We start from the raw sequence: 25,448 nt of genomic DNA, 5'->3' as shown, positions 1-25,448 counted from the left end.
TTAATCTACTATATTTAACAATAATACTTTTCAGTGAATCACTTTGATCAATATGAATTCGTACTAAACTATCAATTTTCTCTAATAATATGTGAATTAAATCTCTATCTACTTTTCAGGTCTATACAAACTAGGCTTTGCTTCATCAAATAAATATAATTCATTAATTTCAAATTTGGCTTTTTCAAAGATTTTAAATAGCTCTTCTAAATCGTTTACTAATACAGACCTGCAATAATTAAAAATGTCCGCATAAGTTTTCTTAGGTTGAAATTGCTTCATAATATAACTTTTATATGCTAATTAAGTATATGTATGTAAAACAAACGTTCGAGTCCGACTGCGCCAAAAAAACTTATTAATTTAAATAAGTTATAATTTCTAATAATTTTAATTATCCTTCAGGATTTCTTGTAAAAATTCAAATTTTATATATTTTGTATGAGTTGTTTAAATATCAATTATAACATTTTTTTTAATATATTTTTTACATTTTTTTTAAACATGAAAATCTTAGGTAGACATATAAAACTAATTATAATTATAAGTATGATTCTGTTCAAAGTAAATATAACACAGGTATAGACATGTACATATATGTAACTCACGCGAATGGTCGACTAGCCCAAAGAGACATGTCGTATAACGAGCGGTATCCCATTATTCTCCCCGAAAAGTCTCGGCTTTCGACTCTGTACCTACGTTTTCTTCATGAATTACTTCTACATGCGGAAGCTCGACTCATGTAACAACCTGTAAGGCACGAGTTCTTCATAGCCCGGCTTAAGCCCCTGATAAAAAAATGTATATTCCAATGTAAGGTCTGCACCATCCATAAGCAACAAACGCACTCCCAAATAATGGCAGCTTTACCCCCGAACGATGCACTTTCGCGCCCCCCTTCACGACTACTGGCGTAGACTCCCCGGCCCGTTTCACATAAAAGCTTCGATTCTACGATCTCCAACCCTAATAAAAGGTTATGTGGCCATTTTCGTTTGCTTCACCACCAAGGCGGTCCATCTGGAATTGTGTTCGCATCTCACCAGTAAGGCCTTTCTCGCTGCCTTTGCCCGATTCGTAGGGCATCGAGGGTACCCGAAAAAAATAATGACCGACAACGGCAAAACATTCACCGGAACCAAGCGAGCTACCGAAGTAGAGTTCGTCACCTTCCTCGCCGAAGTCTCGACCGATATTGTCCAAAAGTATGCGCCACAAGGCATCGATTGGAAATGTATACCACCCGGTGCACCCCACATGGGCGGATTATGCTAATCTGCCGTCAAATGCTTTAAAACCCATTTTAAAAATGTCGCCGGAACACACAGCTTTACCTTTGAAGAATTCTCGACTTTATTAATTCGTTTAGATGTCGTACTAAATTCTCGTCCCATCTCCCCGCTTTCTCAGGATCCAGCGGACCTCACCGCCCTCACACCTGGTCATTTCCTTCGAGGCGCGCCCCTGCTATCCATCTCCAGCCCGAACTATGAACACCTCTCTATGATTAACCGTTGGGAACGGTTGAAAGTTTTGCACCACCAATTCAGCAAGCGCTGGAAAAATGACTATCTCAGGGAGCTGCACAAGCGTTATCGATGGAAAACCGCTCAAACTCCTAAAATCGGCGATCTAGTCATCGTTAAGGATGAGAACTTACCCCCCACCGGATGGCGTCTAGGTAGAGTGAAGAGCACTCATCCTCGCAGAGACGGACACGTACGAGTGGTCGACGTACGCACTCGAAACGGCGTTCTCACCAGGCCTCCAAAAAATTGTGCATCCTGCCACCAGCGGAGCTTGACTCAGACCCCCATGATTCCCTATCATCTCCCGAACCAACTACAGTCCACTAAGCTTAACTATCAACACCATCTCAGAAATTAACTAAATCATCGCGTATCTCTAACGGGCAGTCCCTAACTTGGTGTCTCTTCTCAGGCGCACAACTAATACACATTCATATTCTCTTTAACAGATGGATTGTCAGCGCCCTCCGGTTCCCGCACCACGCCGCTCTCTGGATTCGCGAGAAGTAGTGCCCGCAGCCCCGCCACGACGCACAAATACTGCGACGGCCAACTACCGGAAATGCCGATTGTGCATGCGGCATCACGCCCTGTTGAGGTGCCCTGCCTTCTTGGCGATGCAGCCGCAAGAACGCGCGTTAATTGCTAGGGCACCTCAATATTGCACCAACTGCTTGGCGCTGCTCCATCGCACCAAGGAGTGCACCTCCACCGAACGTTGTCGGGTCTGCCGGCATCCCCATCATACACTACTACATCGGGAAACCGGAGGTCGACACCAGTCATATGCCGTTCCACCACAGCAGGAGGGTCGTCCACCATCACGCCGCCCGGAGCCGCAACGTCGTACTTCCGCAACTCATCGTCGACGTCGCCAGCCACCAGTCACCAAATGTCGAAGACCGCACCATATGATGCACCGCTACCGGTTTACGCACAGCCAATTATAAAGGGAAAATTGGCAAGCTCCTTATCGAGGAGGCCCAACGCGCTTTACGAGAGCTAAGACATACGTTAAGCGCTTAGTACGCCTAGGCGGGGCAGGATGTTTACGCGGCCTAGACTGTCACAAGTCCCACTTCCCCTTTGTACTTATGTACACCCGTGAATTTACAACTAACCCATATATCGTATAAATTTGTATTTTTACTAGTCGAGCTGTGCTAAATTGTGTTCAGAAATCAGTTTACCTGAAACCACGTAAAATAGTGATAATTTATGCAGTGCTGTTCATAACGCTCTGCAAGTATACGTGTTTATTGTGAAACTAGGGCTACGGCATTGAAAATTTTATTTGCTGCTGCAATTATAGCAACAAAAGGAAAGGTTGAACGTGAAAGCGCATATATACAGCTTATTCTCATCGGTGCACAGGAAACGCCGCGGGTTAGAGTCTCACGTATTCCACTCGGAACCTCGTTTTGCCAAACCATCAGTGTCGCCAAGTTTGCGTAGAGCGCTGCACCAATCAACCTGCCTATCTGCATCAACTCTCCAAGGCATACAAAATCCCGGGTAAGTCTATAATTAGCTACCTGTTATTCACGCCTAATGTTGGGATCCTGGTCTGTACATTCCCCTTCACCTGCTATTCACGCCTAAAGCTTTTATCCTGGGATGTATATTCCACTTCACCTGCTATTCACTTCTAATGCTTTTATCCTGGGGTGTATATTCCACTTCACCTGCGCGCTCCTTCCTCTGTTAGTTTAAGCTGTATAATTTTTTGTGTTGTCCTTTTGCTGGCCTTGTCTGCAAGTATGACCCTTCGCTCGATTTTTGAGCGTGGAAATCAAAATTTCTTAAAAAGGACATTTTTTCCTTTTGCCTTATTGGCAGAATTTAATGAATTTACTTTTTGTTTAAATTTTCAGGGTCTCCTCCAGCTAGATTTTTAGCAGTTTTGCCAATTTTAAATCTAGTCTGGCAGGATCGCCATGTAATGATTGAAAGGCGAGTCCTGCTTGGTTATTATCCAGGATCTTCGTCCAGCAAGGTCTTTGGCAGATTTGCTATTTCTTGAACAAGCTGGCAGGATTGCCATGTAATGATTGGTTTAGAAAAAGAAAGTGTTGCTGATATGCTGATGGTTACAACGGTGTGCAACGGAGGGTGGAGCCGTGTGTAAAAGTCCAAGAAAGTGGGGAAAGCTTCTGACCGCCATTCACCTGGGAATGGCCAGAGCGATTCTTTTGCATGCGGTTCAAGCAGCTCACTACTGCCGGTCGCTTGCGGCCAAGTATCCTCTGGGTATCCGCTAAACATCCGTTTAGCGATGAGCTAATGTGAGAAGGTGACAACCTGGCTAGGCTACTCTCACATAATCGGTTTAAGCGCTAGCCGGGGGAGATCTCATCGGCAGCGTCTGTACACCTCTAGGTGCGGCTGCAAGCGGCGTCTATCTTGGAGCAAGCGGCTTGCTATATAAACGTGCAAGTAATATTTACACCCCCGCTGAGGCGGTTGTGCGCTGGGCTTGGGACCCGCCACGTAAAACCATACTCCAATGAAATATAACAACAAGCCTCGGATTAATACACTCTCTATTAATGACGACCATGGCAAACGTTTGAAGGACAATACATTGAGGGCATGCACCTGGAACGTCCGCTCCCTGAATGGGATTGGTGCAGATGCCCGGCTGGTCGATATCCTCGTCAAGGCAAAATCTGACATCACCGCCATCCAAGAAATGCGTTGGACGAAGCAAGGAAGGCGTTCGATTCGTGGTGGGAGAGAGACTTTGTCGCCAAGTGCTGGCGTTCATGCCTGTGGACGAGCGTCTCGCCGCCATCCGAATAATAGCAACATTTTTCAATATATCATTCATCTGCGCCCATGCACCTACAGAAGAGAAAGACGATGAGGTCAAAGAAACTTTTTATGAACAATTAGAACGCACATACGAGCGCTGCCCCCGTCATGATATAAAAGTCGTGCTTGGCGACTTTAAAGCCGGGGTGGGCAAAGAAGGTGCCCTACAGTCGGAAAGTTCAGCCTACACAATTAAACTTCTCCTAACGGACTGAGGCTGATTGACTTTGCCGGTGCTCGAAACATGGTCATATCCAGCACGAAGTTCATGCATAAAAAGATACATGAAGTTACATGGCTGTCTCCGGATCGAAATACTCGCAATCAGATCGATCACGTTGTGATAGACGGATGGCATACCTCCATTGTTTGAGACGTGCGCACGATCCGAGGACCTAACATCGACTCGGACCATTATCTCGTTGCAGCCAAAATACGCACCCGCCTCAACGCGGCTAAAACCAAGGAAAAAAAAACACAAGGAAAGCTAGACGTCGAAAAGCTTCAATCACAACAGACTGCCAATGATTTCGCAACTCGACTCTCACACCTTCTCTCTGAGAGCACAACTCATCCTGGAGGAATACAGGAGCGGTGGGAGCATATCTCCAAAGCACTTCGTACTGCCGCCGAGGAAAAAATTGGTTACCGGCGGCCACGAAAAAACAACTGCTACGATGAAGAATGCCGCGTTGCAACCGAAAGAAAAGACGCTGCCTACAGGGCTACGTTAAAAGCGAGCGCGACAAGAGGAGTGTGTGAACGCTATCGTGAGTTGAAAAAGGAATCGAGACGCCTTTTCATGAAGAAAAAAGCAGAAGCAGAAAGGCGTGAGTGCGGGGAGCTTGAGCTGCTAGCCACCAGGAATAACGCCCGAAAATTCTACCAAAAAATACGGCGACAGGCGAAAGGTTTTAAGACCGGAGCAAACTCCTGTAGGAATGAAAAGGGCGACCTTGTAACTGATGTCCAGAGAGTGCTTAGATTATGGAGGGAATACTTCTCTGCTCTCCTAACTGAAGGCAGCAATTCACCGCGCAGAGATGAAGAACCCGATCCCGCAATCGATGATGATGGAATATATGTCCCCCGCCCAATTATAACGAAGTTAGAATAGCAATAACCAGATTGAAAAACAACAAGGCCGCGGGCGCTGATGGATTGCCCGCGGAGCTGTTCAAGTACGGTGGCGAGGAGTTGGTAAGGCGCATGCAGCAGCTTCTTAGCAAAATATGGGCGGACGAGTGCATGCCCGATGGTTGGAATCTAAGTGTTCTTTGCCCAGTCCACAAGAAGGGGGATACTGCAAAATGTACCAACTATCGTGGAATCAGCCTTCTTAACATCGCATACGCGCCCTGGCAACCACGCTACTGTTGGCAGCCATAATTTCGAAATAGTAAAAGACTTCGTTTATTTGGGAACCAGCATCAACACTAGCAACAACATCAGCACTGAAATCCAGCGAAGAATCAATCTTCCCAATAAATGCTACTTTGGACTAGGTAGGCAATTGAAAAGTAAAGTCCTCTCTCGGCGAACGAAAATCATACTCTACAAGTCACTTATCGTACCCGTTCTGCTATATGGGGCAGAGGCAAGGACCATGACGACGGCAGATGAAGCGGCTTTGGGAGTGTTCGAGAGAAAAGTTCTTCGAAATATATATGGACCTCTACGCGTTGGCGATGGCGAATACCGAAGAAGATTTAATGATTAGCTGTACGAGCTATACGCAGACATCAACATAGTCCAGCGAATTAAAACGCAGCGGCTGCGCTGGCTAGGCCATGTTATGCGAATGAAAGATGATGCTCCGGCCAAGAAAGTGTTTCTATCGGAACCCTCCTATGGAAGCAGAGGTAGAGGGCGGCCCCCACTCCGTTGGAAGGACCAGGTGGAAAACGATTTAAACTCCCTTGGTGTGACCAACTGGCGCCGGTTGGCGGAGCGAAGGAGCGACTGGCGCGCCTTGTTGGACGGCCATAACCGTTTAGACGGTTAAGCGCCAATTAAGTAAGTAAGTAACTGTGAATATTTTGGCAGGCGTATTGATTAGTTGTCATTGACACTTGGTCAATCTATTAGCGGGCTCGTTAATATGCCAGTGTATTGTAGCTAGATACGGGTCTTGCCGTCGGCATTAGTGAATGTTGTTGAACTCCCGCTGTGTGGGGTAAATGTAATATATTTGGGTCAACATTGTAATGTGCATACTATATGGGTGGTCTGCATAGACTTTATTATGGTATTAGAATATGACGAATAATAGTGCAAACATATTGACATAAATTGGTATCATGCATAATACCACACTCACATGCACTTTTGCAGAATGACTTTTTTATTTTCATGTGTTTTGATAAATATTTTCTCACTGACGTAAGACTTTCACGTTCAGCGCCTCCTCCAGGAAAACGTGCGCATAATACCTTACAGAATCTTATTAAATTTAAAATGTGAAGTTTTGTGTGCAAATGAGTTTTCAATCAGTGTACAATTTTCAGTTTTTTACAGTTAGGGCACAATTAGAAAATTTGCTAACGATCATTTCAAAAAATTTTTTTACTTTTGCCGTTAGCGATTTTCAATAGGATTGCTTGTATAATCCACCCCTTAAGCTAAGAACACACTGAGCTGCACTACACTGCGCTGCTAAATATTCTTCGCGTGTATTATGAAGCAATTCACCCCTAGCGGTAGCAGCACTGTGCGGCGCGGCCATGTTGATCAAATAGGCAAAAAAAGTGAAGCGCAGCGATTTTAATTGTGATTTTCTCATAAAAGTGGCGAATGTACTAGAGTCGATGGGTTCTGTATCAGCAACGATAACAATAATATCGAAAAGACCACGATTAAGCCTTTGGTGTCTTTGTTAGCTCCTTGCGCAATTGGCTATAATTTTACACCTGTTGCAACAAATTCTGCTCCAATTTCTTTGGACATTTCGGCCCAAACATTATTTTTTCTCGTACTGTTCACGTAATGCTCATTTTTCAAATCATATTGCTCAAGATAATTACTTATTAGAATAACTAGCTGCTCCTCATTTATCTACATTTTGGAAGATAGTCGCTCAAAATTTATTTGCCGCGCGGGGTAATGCAGCCAAGTAATTCACACATAGCGATAGCAGCACTTCACAACACTTCCCTATGCGGATTTTTTGCCTAGTTGATCAAATTTAACGCGCTGTGTTGCTGACACTGAGTGTGAATATTTTGCAAAGAAGAATATTTTGCCGTGAAGCGCAGTAGTGCGTAGTGTGGTCTTAAGGCGGGCAATTCACATCTAACGTCAGCAGCAAGGCGCGACCCGGCATAGCGCGTCAAATTTGATCAATTTGATGAATTGCCCCATAAGCATACATCCAAATAACATTTTGCCGTGTAGCACAGTGCTGCAAAGTGCAGCTTAATGTTACTTTAGCTATACTATTTCTACCCTTACAAGTCGAAGAGATATGCCTGGAGTAATATTTGTGATCAAATTAGTGAACGGCTAGGTTTCTAGTCCTCGCTTAGGTTAACTTTAATGTTTCTTCTCGGCCAACTAGACATTTTAAGCCCCTCTTGAAACAATGTAGAACCAATTGTGAATTAAATGAACCCTTCCGCGGCCTGCGTCAGGATTGTAACTCTCACTCAAGCATAATTGATAGTTCGGAATCACTTTCAGCGTTATACAACCTATTCCTTCGTCTCTTAATAATTAGCAGTTCACTTATCCTACTAACATGGTTTTTATTCTTTTCTTTAATATTTATTTATTAAAAAGTAGCCTACGGCTAATTCAATTAATTTCTATACAATTATTATTTCTTATTAAGTTTAAAAGCCAGCTGTAAATAAAATTTAATGTTAGTTATAATTAAAAACTAAAACGAATAGACTTATTAAATATTATTTTATATCACATTAATCATCAGTCATTGGATTGGTATCTAACCAGAGACCTATCTTTTCCCTAAACGATCCAACGGTTCTAACATTTTTAATTTCATCTGGGACGGCATTATACATTGCTAGTCCGTTATTGAATATTGCCCTTACTTGTACGTACAGGCTCCAAGTGAAACTGATTTGCCTATCTTGTTAGGTACTGCTGTACATCAGAGTTTCTTCTAATTAAAGATTCTAAATATTCAGGTAATAGGCAATTTTCAACTCTATAGATCAAAGTTGGTACATCTTTTTTCACTTCATTTTCTATCGATAAATATTTAAATCTCTCAAAATATTTTGAACACGTTCAGAATAAAAAATAAAAAAATCATACCTTTATTAAAATTTGTTTGCAACTTGGATATTGCTTGTTTACTTGTCATCAATAGTATTGTAGTACAATACTTTATCATCATCATCATCATCATCCTCCTCAACTCCTATTGGAGCATAGGGCCTCGACCACCGACTTAAATCTTATTCTGTTAGGTGCAGTTCTTGTGATGTCATTCCACGTATATCCTGCGTCTTCGAGTTCTTTATCCACAGTTCTGCGCCAAGTTTTCGCAGGTGCACCAGGTCGTCGGCTTCCTTGTGGATTCCATCGCAATGCTTGTCTGGCTATATTTACTGGAGGTCTTCTGAGAGTGTGACCAATCCACGACCATTTACGCTTGGTTATTTCTGTGGTAGCCTTAGGTTGATTTGTTCTAGACCATAAGTCGTCATTTGAAATTCTTTCCGGCCATCGAATTTTCAGGATTCGGCGCAGACATTTATTAATAAAAACTTGTAGACGTTTCTGAATTGAAGTTGAGCTTTTCCACGTCTCGCAAGCATAAAACAGTACTGATTTAACATTCGAATTAAACAGTCGAAGCTTCGTTTTTAAAGATATTTGGCTGGACCTCCACACGTTTGCCAGTTGCCCAAAAACCATTCTTGCTTTGTTTATGCGAGACTGAACGTCCTCATCTGCACCGCTCTTATTTGAGACAATACTACCAAGATAAACAACGGACTCTACACCTTCGATTTCATTTTCGTCAACCGTAAGCGTCAATGGCCTTGATGAAATACTATAGCCGCATCTTATGACTTTGGTTTTCGCTGTATTGATGCTTAGTCCGGCCTCCTTTGCATGTGTGTTGACAGCTTCTAAATTGTGTTGAAGGTCAGTACTTCTGTGGCTTAGCAGACAGACATCGTCTGCATATTCTAAATCCCCTAGCTGAGTGAAAGGCGTCCACTGTACACCGTGTCCACCATTTTCTGCGTTCCTCATAATCTCGTCTAATGCCAAGATAAACAAGAGCGGGGAGAGTATGCATCCCTGTCGCACCCCGCTTTTAATTTCGAAGGGTTCTGAGAGGCGCCCATCGTGACTGACCCGGCACTTAAATTCGGCATACATTGCCTTTATAATGTTGATTATTTTATTGGGCATCCCTCGTTTTCGTAGTATTTCCCAAATATATTTCCTGTCGAGACTATCAAAAGCCTTTTTAAAGTCGATAAAAAGTAAATAAGCTGATGTTCTGTATTCACAGCATTGTTCAACAATGATTCGGACGGTATTTATTAGATCAACACAGGATCGGTTTTGTCTAAAGCCAAACTGATTTTCTCTTAGAGTTCGATACACCGCCTCTTCAATTCGGGACAGTAAGATCGTGGAGAACACTTTGCTAGGAATCGAGAGTAAGGTGATACCTCTGTAGTTGTTACAATCAGAGGTATCTCCCTTTTTTGCGACTTTTACAAGTATGCCTTCATTCCACTGACGAGGGTAGGATTCTTCTTCCCATACCTGACGGAAGATTGGAAGTAAGGTTTCAGCTGCGGTATCTGGATCTGCTATGAGGTATTCAGCATATATGTCATCAGTTCCTGGGGCCTTGCCCTTTTTAAGGACTTGATTGCTGAAATTATTTCATTTTTCGTAGGGGGCGCGCTGTTTACCCCATTGAAGTGGGGTTGGCTGTTGTAGTTTGCAGCAATAGTGTTGGAATTTAAGGTCGCTTCACCTACAGGATTATTTAATACTTTCTTGAAGTGTTCCACCCATACACTCATTTGTTGTTCGCTTTCAGTAATAAGATTTCCGTTTAAGTCTTTTACTGGTTTTTGACCACTCCTGTATTTTCCGGTGAGTTCCCTACTAATCTCATAGAGTTCCCTCATATTATTTAATCTGGCTGCCGTTTCAGCTCGACTTGCTAATGTGTCAGCCCATTCCCTCTTGTCTTTTCTAGCAGACTTCTTAATTTGCTTGCATTTTTCTTTATACCTTGCGGCTAACTGCCTTGCTTCCTCCGTGTCATTGTTGTTCGTCCGTCTGAGAAGCGATTCTTTAATTTTCCGCCGCTGTTCAATAAGTGTCCACGTATTATTTGTTAGCCATACTTTCTTTGCTTTGTTTTTGTGTCCAAGGATACTGCTACCAAGTTCTTGGTAGATATTATTAACGGAGTCTAGCCTGTCACCTGTACTACCACTCATGTTTACCTGTTCAACACGTTCGCGTACTGCGGCATTAAAGGCATTTTGATATTCTTCATGCTTTAGTTTCTCAATATCAATTTTCTTGCTAATTTTTTGAAGGTTTTTCTGTACTGCGGCTACCTTAAATCTGAAACTACCAGCTACAAGGTAGTGATCGCTACCAATATCTGCTCCTCTTTTAACGCGCACATCTAGCAAGGATGACCTCCATCTGCTGTTTATTAGTACGTGATCAATTTGGTTATTAGTGCGTTGATCCGGAGACGTCCATGTTGTTTTGTGGACTAATTTATGTGGGAATAAGCTTCCACCGATCACCAGACCGTTTTCACAACAAAATTCTATAAGCCTACTACCATTGTCATTCCGGGTACCAGGGCTGTGTTTACCCATGTATATATCTAGACCATCATTGTCAGATCCAACTTTAGCATTAAAGTCGCCTAGAATAACACATATGTCCCCTTGATTAACGTGTGAGTTTACGCAGCTGTTGAGCGTATCGAAAAATTCGTTTTTGATTTCGTCATTTTGGCTTTCTGTTGGTCCATAAACATTGATGATGACTAGTTTCCTTGCTCTAGTGCGGAGTTTAAGTATAATAATTCTGGGGCTTATCGGCACCCATTCAATAATACTTTTCGCTATTGTATTTGTTATTAAAAAACCTACGCCGCTGGTGTGACTCTCTCCTTCATTTCGGCCCGAGTATAGGAACGTTGTTCCTTGGTCATTTATTCGGCCATATCCTGTCCATCTGCACTCTTGTATGGCTAATATGTCTATTTTGTATCGGTGCATTTCCCTCCGTAGCTGTTCAAGCTTACCACTCTCGTAGAGAGTTCGTACATTCCATGTACATATTTGTGTTTTATGCTTCATGCCGATTCTGTGATGTTTGTTACTTTCAGGAATATGATCTTGGTCGGTCGTTTCAGTTTCATTCATCCTAATATTAAAGCGTGAATTTGGCACCTCCACATCCGATGTGCCAGCTGCCGAAGCAGAGGGATTGTGTCGCAAATGCTGGTTACCCCGTGGAGAATAGTTTCCGTTATCGTTTTGATCCATGCTAGAATATTATTTAAATTTCAATCAGCGAGTGATGAGTTCACAGATTGCTCGAAGCAGGCCGCTCCTTACATGGAGAACAGACGCCCACCTGCCGGCTACTCGGCTCCCAAAGAGGCGACAGGATTTTTTTTTTTGTACTTTGGTTTATTAACGAAGTGTCCTTCTTCGGCCTGTGTGGTCCGCGGGAGATATTTGATTTCTCTCCTACCACCCATATCTGGGAGGCATTCCCCTATCCGCCACCTGGGGACGCGCCCTCTAGGGATTTCAGGCTCCCCCGAAGGCAATACTTTATATAAGGAGCCAAAATCATTTTAAATAATGTAATCTTTCCTGCTTTCGAAATATTTTTTCTCAGTCTGCGCAGCAAGTTAACTTTCTTTACTATTTTGCCATTTATATATTCAACGTTTCTTTGAAACTCAAGTTATTATCTATAATTGCCCCTAGATACTTGTATCTTTGGACCGATTCCAGCTGTGACCCAGCAAGTAAAACGGATCTCATTTCAGCTTCCTCCCTAAATATCGGCTTTCCTAATAGCATACATTTAGTTTTCTGCACATTAAAACACAATTGGTTCATACACAATCATTCGCATATAGTAAGTAATTCTTCGTTAATCTTTCTAAACCCAATTTGCACATCTTTTTCCCTTAAATAAATCAGTGTATCATCCGCAAACATATGTATTTTGCAATGCTGTAATCAGGGCCGTAGAGAGAAAATTTCGGGCCCGGGACTAAACAATTTACGGGCCCCCTATAAAAAATCCACTAATACATTTGATTAATTTGAATTAATGACGTCTCATTCATGAATCATTATTGATGGATTCAGTCCTGTAGAGAAAAAGTACCAGTACAAGTACAATAATCAGTACCTCAGTACTTCGAAAAATGAGTACAAGTATAAGTACCGGAGTACTTGTACTTGAATTGCTGAAGTACAAAAAAAGTACTTGTAAGTACTTTGGAAGTAGTTTGAAAAGTATTGAACGGTTTTGAAGCGGATCAACCAGCACCCTTACGATCACCTAACTTTGACAAAATGGTTGAAGAAGAGTTTTACAGGTATTTTAATGATACATTAACAGATTTTAATATGCTTCAGACTTATCATCTGGATGAAGGATTTATCACTCAAAATTAATACTCCCTCAGCTTCCTCCGACCCAGTAGAGCATTTATTTTCCTTAGCAGGTATTGTTTGTAGTCCTAGAAGGCAATCAATGACGGACTTTTCGTTTGAAAAGCTAGTACTAATGAAGGCAAACACAAAACTACTTTAATATAGTTAGCTGTTGTACAATTTATACTTATTTAATATGTTGTTTTACTTCTTGTTGCTTTCTAATATGAATTTTACTCATATTTTGATTTCCCATTTATGAATCAAACTGACATATTTTATCAGAAAAACTGCTTTCGTTAGTTGCAAGTATTTATTAAGTATAGCTACTTGTACTTTCGGATTCGAAGTACAAGTACTGTAGTACTTATATTTTGTACTTACATTTGAAGTACTTGAGTACTTGTACTTATTTGGTACTAGTACAAGTATGTACTCAGTACTTTACAGGTCTGGATGGATTACATCAAAAAAAATTTTTGCAACATCTACTAATGATTTTTGGACTAAGAGCTGAAAATAAAATTAACACAGAATATTTACTATTTATAATGATTTATTGTAACGTAGAAATAAAATTTTCTTCTAACAGCCGCGTATTGTTTTAAATAATCTTTTCTAGTTTTTTGGCAACATTTTAGTACAATTCTGATAAATATAACAATGATTATAAATTTTAATTATTCAATATAGAAGATTCGGATATCAAAGAGCGGCTTTTCTTGCTTTTTCGGTGCAAAATTTTTTATAATAAGCCTTCAAGCCTTCAATGTGTGGACCGTTGATGATAAACCGTCATGGGGTTTGAAATAGTCGGCTGTACGGTCTATGAACTTTATTTTTATACCTTTCATGAAAATGAAATGGTATATTAATTTCGTCACGAAACCCAAAATTGTAAGTCCTTAAAGGAAAATAGATAGACCCACCATTAAGTATACCGAAATAATCAGGATGAAGAGCTGAGTTGATTTAGTCATGTCCGTCTGTCCGTCTGTCTGTTTGTATGCAAACTAGTCCCTAAATTTTTGAGATATCTTGATAAAATTTGGTGAGCGGGTGCATTTGGGTGTCCGATTAGACATTTGTCGGAACCGGCCGGATCGGATCACTATAGCATATATCCTCCATACAACCAATTTTTCAGAAAAAGAGGATTTTTGTCATATCTTACTCAATTTAACAGATTGAAGCTTCAAACTTCACCATATAATTTCGTATATTGCACATATTGTTGCCTGAAAAAATTGATGAGATCGAGACAACCGATTGTTCAGATAAGAAACTTTTCGTAATTAATGCCCTGCTTTAAGAGCTAGGGCTTCAAATTTCAACGAATGCTTACGTATATAGCATATATTGTTGCCTGAAAAACTCATAAAGATCGGTGGAATATATAGTAAATATATGGCTGTACATATAGTATATATATATAGTATTGTTACGAATATTAGCAAAACTAAGGAGTGCTGTCAGCTCTAAGCGATGCTAAGCAGTGACGTGAATGCACATCAATAATTCAATCATCATATATCTACATAAACGAAACAATAACTGCGTCTACATATATGTACCATGTACGTATACGAGCAGCGGAGAGTCAATGCACTAACACATGCATATATCTGAGATACTCCTATAAGTATGCAATGAGAAAACCTATAAAATTGTGCAATTGTAGTTACAGCTGAGAGGTTTGAGAGGTACTGGACTAGTAGATTCTGGAAGCGTCTAGAAGATGCGAACGAGGAAACCAAAGAGTATAAAAGGCGACAGATGTGGAGGCGCTGTAATTCAGTTTGATTTGAGTTGTCAAGCAGTTACGACTAAAACGATATCTAGCGAGCAATAGCAGTATTATTTTGAAAGTCAGTTTCATTTAAGGTATCAGTTTGGTTATTAAGCTATTCGTTGCACAGTTTGAGTGTTATTGTGAAGTATTTTAATAAAGGCCATTTTCCAGTATTCAATATTGGAGTTATTTATTCAACAGTTTAGCGATACGAACCTAGCAAAAGAGCAAATAAGAGGATTTGCAGCAAATTCGTTACAATTGGTGTCAGAAGAGGTAATATTGAATAAATTCCAGAGTACAACAAGGACATGGCAAAGTTCGGTGAATTGAAGATCCAGCAACAAAGGAAGGAGTTGGAGAGCCGTGGATTGAATACAAGCGGCGTTAAACTTGAACTTCAAGCACGGCTACGAGAGGCAATGGAAGCAGAAGGAATTGATGAGGAGGAGTATGTCTTTCATCTTGATGGCGAGGAGACAACAAAAATTTAAGAGAAAAACGAAACATCGCAGACGGTTACCAGCACAGACTTGAACATGATATTGGCTGCAATATCTGCACAAACATCGACAGTAGCATCAATGTCGTCGCAATTGGCATCCCAACTGGAAGCGCAAGAGGCACCAATAACAGAAATGTCATCGCAAATATCCACCAACATGTCATCACAACTGGAAGAACAGAAAACGTATATATCATCACAGATGGAATCCCAAGAGACACGAATAACATCGACGATTGAGGCACAAGAAACGCGTATTTCAGAAATGTCGACACTGATAACATCTAAGATGGAAACACAATTGGAAGAACAGAAGACATATTTGGCATCTCAACTGGAAGCGTAAGAGGCACGTATATCTGAAATGTCGGCACAAATTTCGGAACAGATAACATCGCAGCTCTTTGTGAAACTGGAAGAGCAGGATGCAAAAATTTTACAACTCGAGGACAAAATTGATGCCGAAATAGTTAAAATGTCGTATGGAGCAGTTACAACTAAACCGCTCAGCTGTTTCAGCAAGCAATCCAAAGGTAATCACCATCATTTGACGGTTCTGTTCCTTTCCAGGTCTTCAAGCTACAGTTTGAGAAGACCGCAGCAGTGAACAACTGGAATGCGGAAGATAAAGTTGCTGCATTGTTCGTAACTTTAAAAGGACCAGCTGCGGAAATCTTACAGACCATCCCAGAGTACGAGCGGAAGAACTACGAAACATTGATGAGCGCTTTAGAGAGACGTTACGGAAGCGAGCATAGGAAACAGATATTCCAAATTGAGTTGCAAAACCGCTACCAAAAAGCAAATGAGACATTGCAGGAGTTTGCTTCAGATATTGAAAGATTGGCTCATCTTGCAAATGCGGACGCACCCGTGGAATAAACTGAAAGGGTAAAAATCCAGATCTTCATAAATGGCATACGAGATGTGGAAACGAAGCGAGCATAGGAAACAGATATTCCAAATTGAGTTGCAAAACCGCTACCAAAAAGCAAATGAGACATTGCAGGAGTTTGCTTCAGATATTGAAAGATTGGCTCATCTTGCAAATGCGGACGCACCCGTGGAATAAACTGAAAGGGTAAAAATCCAGATCTTCATAAATGGCATACGAGATGTGGAAACGAAGCGGGCTACATATGCGAATCCAAAACTAACGTTTGCTGAAACGGTATCGCATGCTTTGACTGAGGAAACAGCCTCACTTTTGAGTAAGCCAGCATACAAAGCTCATCGCGTGGATGTGGAAAGGCCAGAGTGGGTAGATACAATTTTGGAAGCACTGAAGGGATCTCAACAGAAAATGCCGGATTTATTAAATGTTTCAAATGCGGCAACCCAGGTCACATTGCATGTCATTGCGATCTTGGTCCTAATAGTTCCAACAATGTGGGTAGCCGTAAGCGCAAAGCTGGCGGAAATGAGCAAGGGCGAGTCGGATGTAAAGAACGAAAACTTGTCCCGGCTATTGAATGTCCTGTGATATCTGTGTCGCAAATTGGTAGAAAATCGAGCAGTCTTACCGTCGGAGGGAATGTGAATGACAAAGAACGAGTACTGACTGTCGATAGGGGCGCATCTCATTACTTGATCCGATCTGACTTGGTCAACAGGAGAGTAAAACCGTTACCTGGAGAAAAGTTGCGTTCGGTCACTGGCGAGTATAACCAAGTTCAGGGAGAAGTGATATGTGAAGTATTGATTGGGAAGGTCATGGTTCTACACAAATTTGTTGTGGCGTAGATTGTTGATGAAGTTATATTGGGAGTGGATTTCTTGACATCAAGATCGATATGCAGAGAAGGGTGATGCGTTATGAGAACCAAGATGTGCCACTTAACTTTAGTTTGGAAAAAGGGTTCAGCAGTAATCGGTTACTGGTGGAAAATACTCGACAGAGACCACGAAAGTCAAAGGCAAAGGTTGATAGATCGAATGGGCCGAATAAATCAAAATCAAAAGTACCTGCGAGAGAAACACAGGCATTGACAAAACCTAAAAGATGCAGGAAAACGAAGCAACGAATTTCCGAGAAAGAATGCGAGGGTAGTTTCAAGCCAGAGCGCACTACTGTGGGAAAACGTGGGAACGATACTGATTATGCAAAGCAAATCCGTCCAGCGCAAGCTCTACGAGGTAGTTCATTTGCCAAACAACAGAGTGTGAAGGAACGAACCAGGGTATTGAGTAGTACGATGAAACACAGGTACCATGAGAACAATAATTCGAAAGGTTTCTTGGCGGGAGATTTAGTACTGTTATACAACCCTCACCGGCGGAAAGGTGTTCCATCCAAATTTCGGTGCAGTTGGGGAGGCCCGTACAAGGTTGTGAAGAATATCAGTGATACCATCTACTGCATACAAATCATTGAGAAACCACGGAGTAGAAGAGTGGTACATTTGGCGATGCTAGCAGCGTTTAGATCGAGAGATTTGTCTGATCGGGACGATCAGACTTAGGTGGAGGGCAGTGTTACGAATATTAGCAAAACTAAGGAGTGCTGCCAGCTCTAAGCGATGCTAAGCAGTGACGTGAATGCACATCAATAATTCAATCATCATATATCTACATAAACGAAACAATAACTGCGTCTACATATATGTACCATGTACGTATACGAGCAGCGGAGAGTCAATGCACTAACACACGCATATATCTGAAATACTCCTATAAGTATGAAATGAGAAAAACTATAAAATTGTGCAATTGTAGTTACAGCTGAGCGGTTTGAGAGCTACTGGACTAGTAGATTCTGGAAGCGTCTAGAAAATGCGAACGAGGAAACCAAAGAGTATAAAAGGCGACAGATGTAGAGGCGCTGTAATTCAGTTTGATTTGAGTTGTCAAGCAGTTACGACTAAGACGATATCTAGCGAGCAATAGCAGTATTATTTTGAAAGTCAGTTTCATTTAAGCTATCAGTTTGGTTATTAAGCTATTCGTTGCACAGTTTGAGTGTTATTGTGAAGTATTTTAATAAAGGCCATTTTCCAGTATTCAATATTGGAGTTATTTATTCAACAGTTTAGCGATACGAGCCTAGCAAAAGAGCAAATAAGAGGATTTGCAGCAAATTCGTTACAGTATATATATATATTTTCGTAATTTTAGCTCCATTTTAACAGCTAGAAGCTTCAAATTTCACCGAATGCTTACACATATAGCATATATTGTTGTCTGAAAAAATCATAGAGATCGGTGGTGTATATAGTATATATCTCATACAACCGATTGTTCAGATAAGAAACTTTTCGCAATTTCTACTCCATTTTAACAGCTATAAGCTTCAAATTTCACCAATTGCTTACTTATATATAGTATATATTGTTGTGTCAAAAATCATAGAGATCGGTGATATATATAATATATATGATGGTATATATATTATATATATATTATATATATATTTTTTTTTTTGCGATTTCGGCCCTATTTTAACAGCTAGAATCTTCAAATTTCACCAAATTCTTACGTGTATAGCATATATTGGTGTCTGAAAAAATCATTGAGATCGGTGGTATACATAGTATATATCTCATACAACCGATTGTTCAGATAAGAAACTTTTCGTAATTACTGCCATATTTTAAGAGCTAGAGACTTCTAATTTCAACGAATGCTTGGGTATATAGCATATATTGTTGTCTGAAAAAATCACAAAGATCGGTATATATAGTATATATATGGTGGTATATATAGTATATATATATATTCACAATTTTAGCCCCATTTTAACAGATAGAAGCTTCAAATTTCACCGAATGTTTACGTATATAGCATATATTGATGTCTGAAAAAATCATTGAGATCGGTGGTATACATAGTATATATCTCATACAACCGATTGTTCAGATAAGAAACTTTGTGCAATTTCTGCTCCGTTTTAACAGCTTGAAGCTTCAAATTTCACCAAATGCTTACGTATATACCATATATTGTTGTCTGGAAAAATCACAGAGATCGGTGGTATATATATTATATACTTCTGAATAACTTTCACTTGGTCTCTCTTCGCTACACTCAAATCCGAAATAAAAAGATTTATTGGTTTTTTTTATAAACGTTACAAATTCAAAATTTTATTTTGTTATTCAATATTATTTTTATTTCTTGCCTATTCACTTTCTTCAAACTTGGAAAAAATCAAAGTATTTAAATATGTACATATATATACACGACTTTGTAGTAGGAGCGCGTCCGCGGTTGCCGAGTAATAATTCTTGACTGACGGATGCCATATATAATTGTTGACGATGGTAGTGTATGCGCGTTGGCGCCTTTCCATTCGCCGCGCACGGCTGCGCATAAGGATTTCGCCGCCGTATAAATTATGAAGGAGGCGGCTTAAACATCCTGCCCGCCCTGCAGGGAGGTGCCAGTAAGCACCTTCTGCAGTTCCTGCAGGGCGCGGATGGTAGTATCTAAGGCGCGATTCGTATTGCGCCGTTGGCATTGCGCCGTTTGCAGGCCTTGAGGGATGCGCGCGATCGTGCGCTTGGCCGTCTTTGCGAGTTTGGGGGTTGCCGCTGTTTTAAATGCAGGATGCGCCTTTTGGGCGCTGCAGGCGCAGGTCGGTGTCCTCTCTTTTTCCTTCTTCGGCTTGGGTTTCGGCTTGCGGGGTGCTTGGGGGGTTTTCTGTGGAGGGGCTTTGCGCTGCCCACGTCGGCCTTTTGGCCTCTCGTGCAGGAGGGTGTGATGTGCCAGGCCGCAAATTTTGCACGACCCTCGGGAGTCGCATTCCCCCGTGGTGTGCGTGAGTGCCAGACAATTGAAACAATAGCCCTGTGCCCTGGCCACTGTAGCACGCTGCGGTGGCCGCATCGCCTTGAAAGCCGGGCAGGTCCGCAGCGCGTGGTAGCGGTGGCAGAGCCGACACTGGAGGCAGTTATCGGTTTCTGCTGTGGGAGCCAGTGGGCATGTTGGTCGAGATGCCATGATGGTGTCGTCCTGAAAGTACAAGAGCAGGGAGAGAAACGAGAAGTAGTTGGATACAGCGGATGATACGGAAATTTAATTATACAGGGGAAACGTATATAAGTTAGAGCGCTGTGCTCGAAGAGTACTCCATTGGAAGAAAGCACAGTTTAACTAAGGGGCGCATGACAAGCCCATTTTGGGTGCGAACCTCTACAACCCGAACATGGTTGTCAGGTCCGTGGCGAACGTTCTCGATTCGTCCCAGACGCCACTCGGTGGGCGGGAGCGAATCTTCTTTAATTACGACAAGGTCGCCTGGTTGAGGATTTCGCTGTGGCGTTTGCCATTTATAGCGCTTCTGAAGGTCCTTCAGATAATCCTCTTTCCAGCGTCGACTGAATTGGTGATGAAGCGATTTGAGTTTTTCCCATCGATTTATCCAGGAGAGGTCTTCCGCGTTTGGCTCAGGAATGGCTAATAGCGGTGCACCTCGAAGGAAGTGACCCGGAGTGAGCGCTGTGCAGTCAGCTGGGTCCTGGGATAGTGAGGTTAGAGGCCTTGAATTGAGAACTGCTTCAATACGCACCAGCAGCGTCGTGAATACTTCGAATGTAAACTTGTGGGATGCAGCGGTTTTTTTGAAGTGGGTTTTAAAACTTTTGACTGCGGATTCCCACAAGCCGCCCATATGAGGAGCGCTGGGTGGAATATACTGCCAGTTTATTCCCTGGGGGCATATTTTTGCACAATGTCCGCAGAGCATTCGTTAAGAAAATTAACGAAGTCGCGTTCGAGTGCGCGCTGAGCGCCAATGAAGGTTTTACCGTTGTCGCTCATTATTTTTGAGGGATAACCTCGTCTGCCAACGAATCGGGCGAATGCTGCGCGAAAGGCTTCAGTAGTAAGGTCCGAGCATAGCTCGAGATGTACTGCCTTTGTGGAAAAACAGACGAATACAGCCACGTACCCTTTTATGATAGTGGTCGACCTCAGAACCGATGCTTTTATTTGGAATGGACCTGCAAAGTCTACTCCTGTTGTGGAAAAGGGGAGTGAGAAATTGCAGCGCTCAGGTGGTAGAGCTTCCATTATTTGCGTGCGCGTTTTCCGTTTGAAAAGCGTGCAAGATTTGCACTGAAAAATGCATTTCTTTATAAGAGGCTTTAGTTTTGGTACGTAGTACTCTTGCCTCACCATTTGGAGCATTAACCGCATTTCTGCATGAAGAAGCAGGCGGTGTAAGAACTCCAGATACAACTGGCAGAGCCTCGAATCCGGAGGAAGGATTACTGGATGCTTCTCGTTGTATTGCATTGTAGAATGTTCAAATCTTCCACCGATACGTAGGAGCCCGTATCCATCCAGAAATGGGTCAAGAGCCAGAAGGGAACTCTTTTTGCTTATTGGCATATTGTTTTGTAAGGCGCTCTTTTCCGCCCCGAAATGGCGAGATTGTGCCATTGCCACAAGCCGCGTTTTCACATGTTGCAACTCTTTGTACGTCAGATGGGGATTATGTGTTGTTGCCACCGATTTGGATTTGTTGCAGGCATTGTTCGCAAAGCGGAACACATATGCAATCACACGGAGAGCTCGAGAGTATGAGGAGAAACGTTGAAGAATGTCGTCCTCTTCCTCGAGTGCGTGATATGCTTCCACCTTGCGTTTCTCGGGTGGAGAAGCGCTACCTGCTTTCGGCTTTGGCCATGCCGAAATGTGGCAAGAAAGCCATTGTGGTCCGTGCCACCAAAATGATGAACCTATCAAATCATGCGGCTTGCAACCACGTGTGCAAAGATCAGCAGGGTTGTCTTGGCTAGATACATGGCGCCAGGTGCCGCTGGGAAGATGTTCTCGAATTTGAGAGGTACGGTTGGCCACATAAGTCTTCCAGGTCGATGGAGATTTTTCTAGCCAGGCTAGTACAATCTCAGAATCTGACCATAAGAATGTGTTGCATGCTTGTAAGTCGAGCTGTTTTCGAACAGTTGAAGCCAGTTTTGCGAGTAGGACTGCACCACATAGCTCTAAGCGGGGTAAGCTTACAGTTTTTATGGGGGCAACTTTGCCTTTCGCAACCAAAAGAGAAGATTTTATTTGGTTGCCCACATGTGTGCGGATGTAAATCGCTGCGCAATATGCTTTTTCCTAGGCAGCACAGAACCCGTGGATTTGAGTGTCTTGCCCTGGAACGACATTAACCCATCGAGGGATTTCAATGTGGAAAATATCTGGCAGATTTTCTGCGAAATGTTGCCATTTTGATAACGTCGCGGGTTTGGCGCTTTCATCCCAATCGCTTCCATCCAGCCAGATTTCTTGGAGAAGCATCTTGGCCTGGATCATAACTGGCGACAGCCATCCTGCCGGGTCAAAAAGTTTTGCAACAGAAGATAAAATTTGTCGCTTTGTGACCGCATTTTGGGTGTGTTCCGGCAGAATGGTGTATGAAAATTTGTCCGTGAGCGCGTTCCATCGAATGCCAAGAGTTTTGGTATTGGAAGTGCTCTCAAATTTTAAGAAGTTGGAGTCTAGAAGATCCTCCTTCGGAAACTGTTCTAATATGGCCGGGTGATTAGCCGTTAGTTTCTTTAGTATGAAACCAGCTGATTTTAGGGCGTTTATAACTTGAACGAGTGATTCAGTGGCGTTATCGATGGTATGACTTCCGGATAGGATGTCGTCGACATACGTTTGCGTCTTGAGAATTGTTGCAGCCAACGGGAATGTCGCTTTCGTGTGATCGGATAGTTGATGCAACGTACGAATAGCGAGATATGGTGCACAATTGACGCCGAATGTAACCGTTTTTAGATTGAAATCGCTAACATTGGAGTTGGCCGATTTGCGAAATAGGATTCGCTGAAAATCTTTGTCGTCCTCGTGTATAAGGATCTGACGGTACATTTTTTCAATGTCTCCATTGAACACATACTTATGCATGCGCCACTGTAGAATTAGTAGCATGAGATCTGGCTGGGGAGTTGGACCAGTGTATAGCACGTCATTCAGGGATTTTCCTGACCCAGATTTTTTAGAGGCGTTGAAAACCACACGAACTTTGGTGGTGACCTTATCTGGTTTGACTACCGCATGATGTGGCAAGTAAAATGAGAAGACCTTGCCATTCGAAGTTATTTCGCATGGGTCGGCAGATTCCATGTGATCAAGGTCGAGATATTCTTGCAACACATTTTTGTACATTGTACCTAACTCCCCCTTTTTCTGGAGCGATCGCTCCATGCTGAAAAACTGCTGCAGAGCAGCCGGGCGGGATTTGCCGAGGGAGAGTTTTTCAGGAAACTCTTCCTTGAATGGAAGTCGCACAATGTATCGACCGTTTGGTGCACGTGTCGTGGTTGTTGCATATATCTGCTCACACGCTTGATCCTCGGGGGATATCTGTGGAGGTTGTGGAATTTCCTCCTCTTCCCAAAATTTTCTCAGTTGAGAACTGAGTGTCTCGTTTGACGCTTGGACTTGCGTCGAGAATGACACAACATTTTCAGATATTGGACCACTGAGAATCCAACCAAAAATGGTTTGTTGCGCAAGTATGCTACCGCACACCTTTTTTATACCTTCCAGCAGAATTTGTGGAAGTATGTCGCTGCCAATGACCATGTCAGTCTGACCTGGTATGTGGCAACTGGGATCAGCGAGCTCAAGGAGTTTGAACTGCTGCCAGATTTTGCGACTAATGGTGGATGTTGGTAGATTTGTTGTTAGTTGCGGCAACACAATGGCATGAGCCTTTATCCTTTTCATGGCCTTGGATGCAACCAGTGTCAAAGGACAAAGCTTGGAGGACTTTTGTACAACTTGTCCACCCATGCCAGAGATTTCGAACTTTGAATGTTCGAATGGAAGTTTCAACCGTTTTTGAACTTTCGAGGAAATGAAAGTTCTTTCCGAGCCCTGATCAATAAGGGCTCTCAGTTGAAATAATTCCCCTTCGTGTTCGACTGCGACCATAGCAGTAGGAAGGAGAATTTGGTTATCATTGGCTGCATGCAATGATGTAACCGGTGCGTGTTTTGAACAACACGGTAGCTCGCTAGAATCGGAGCTATTCTGCGTTTGTCGAACGGGAGGTGTTGACTCAGCAGTTGTGTGCTGCACGTTTGGTGCATTCGTTCGCGGGGTGGAACGTTGAGCTTGTGGGCTCGCATGCAACAGCGTGTGATGCCGTTGATGACATGTCGAACATGACCACTTGCTCGTGCACTCATTGATGATATGAGTGCTGCTAAGGCAGTTTGTGCACAGCTTAGCTTGTTTTACCAATGTTGTCCGGTTTTGCACAGACATTCGCTTGAATTGTGGACAGAACCTAATAAGGTGCGGGGAGTTGCAGCATTGGCAAGTTTCCTTTTTAGATTCTGCCACAAGGGTTTGCGTCCTGTTGAAGGACCTGTTTTGCGCAGAATTTTGATGAGCGACTGGTTTTTGTTTGCTTGGTTGAAGCCTATTGACCCTTTCAACGACTTCATATCTCGAGGTGAGAAAGTCGTTCATTTGTGACCATGAGGGTAGATCTCTTCGAGAAGAGAGAGATTGTTCCCAAAGTGACAGGGTTGTTTCTGGGAGCTTTGATGAACAAATGTACACCAGAATCGGATCCCAACTGTCTGTCGTAACTCCTTTGGAGTGTAGGACGGATAGGCAGTTGTTGATTGTATTTTGCAATTTCTGAAGTTGCTCACTGTTTTCGGATGGAATAGTGGCAAGAGTCAGTAAGGATTTTATCTGGTTGTCAACCAAGATACGCTTGTTTTCGTATCGTGACCGTAAAGCTTCCCAGGCAAGGTCAAAGTTATCATTGCTCAACGCATATTGCTTGACGATGGAGCCGGCTTTACCTTGTGTTTTGTACCGGAGATGGTACAATTTCTGAGCACGGGAGAGCCTTGGGTGGTTAATGTACACCGCTGTGAACATGTCACGAAAAGCGGGCCATTCTTCATAGCCACCATAAAAGGTCTCCGTGTCGCATGCTGGGACTTTGAGGTAAATATTTGCCTCAGCCGGGGGTTGTTCCACGCGGGGTGGTGGACTCGGCGTTGCCATCATTTTGATCAATGGAAGTTGATCGGCAATTTTTGCTTTAGTCACTTCATACGTATCAAGGCAGGCGCATTGTTTGCCTTGCACTGAACTCTTGAAGTCTTCGGGGAAACTTTCGTCTGGTTTCGAAAAAACCAGATCGTAAACCGATTGAAGTCGTGCCC

This window comes from Eurosta solidaginis, unplaced genomic scaffold (genome assembly GCF_040869045.1).
Source record: "Eurosta solidaginis isolate ZX-2024a unplaced genomic scaffold, ASM4086904v1 ctg00001060.1, whole genome shotgun sequence".
NCBI lineage: Eukaryota > Metazoa > Arthropoda > Insecta > Diptera > Tephritidae > Eurosta > Eurosta solidaginis.
Note: the sequence above shows the minus strand (reverse complement) of the source record.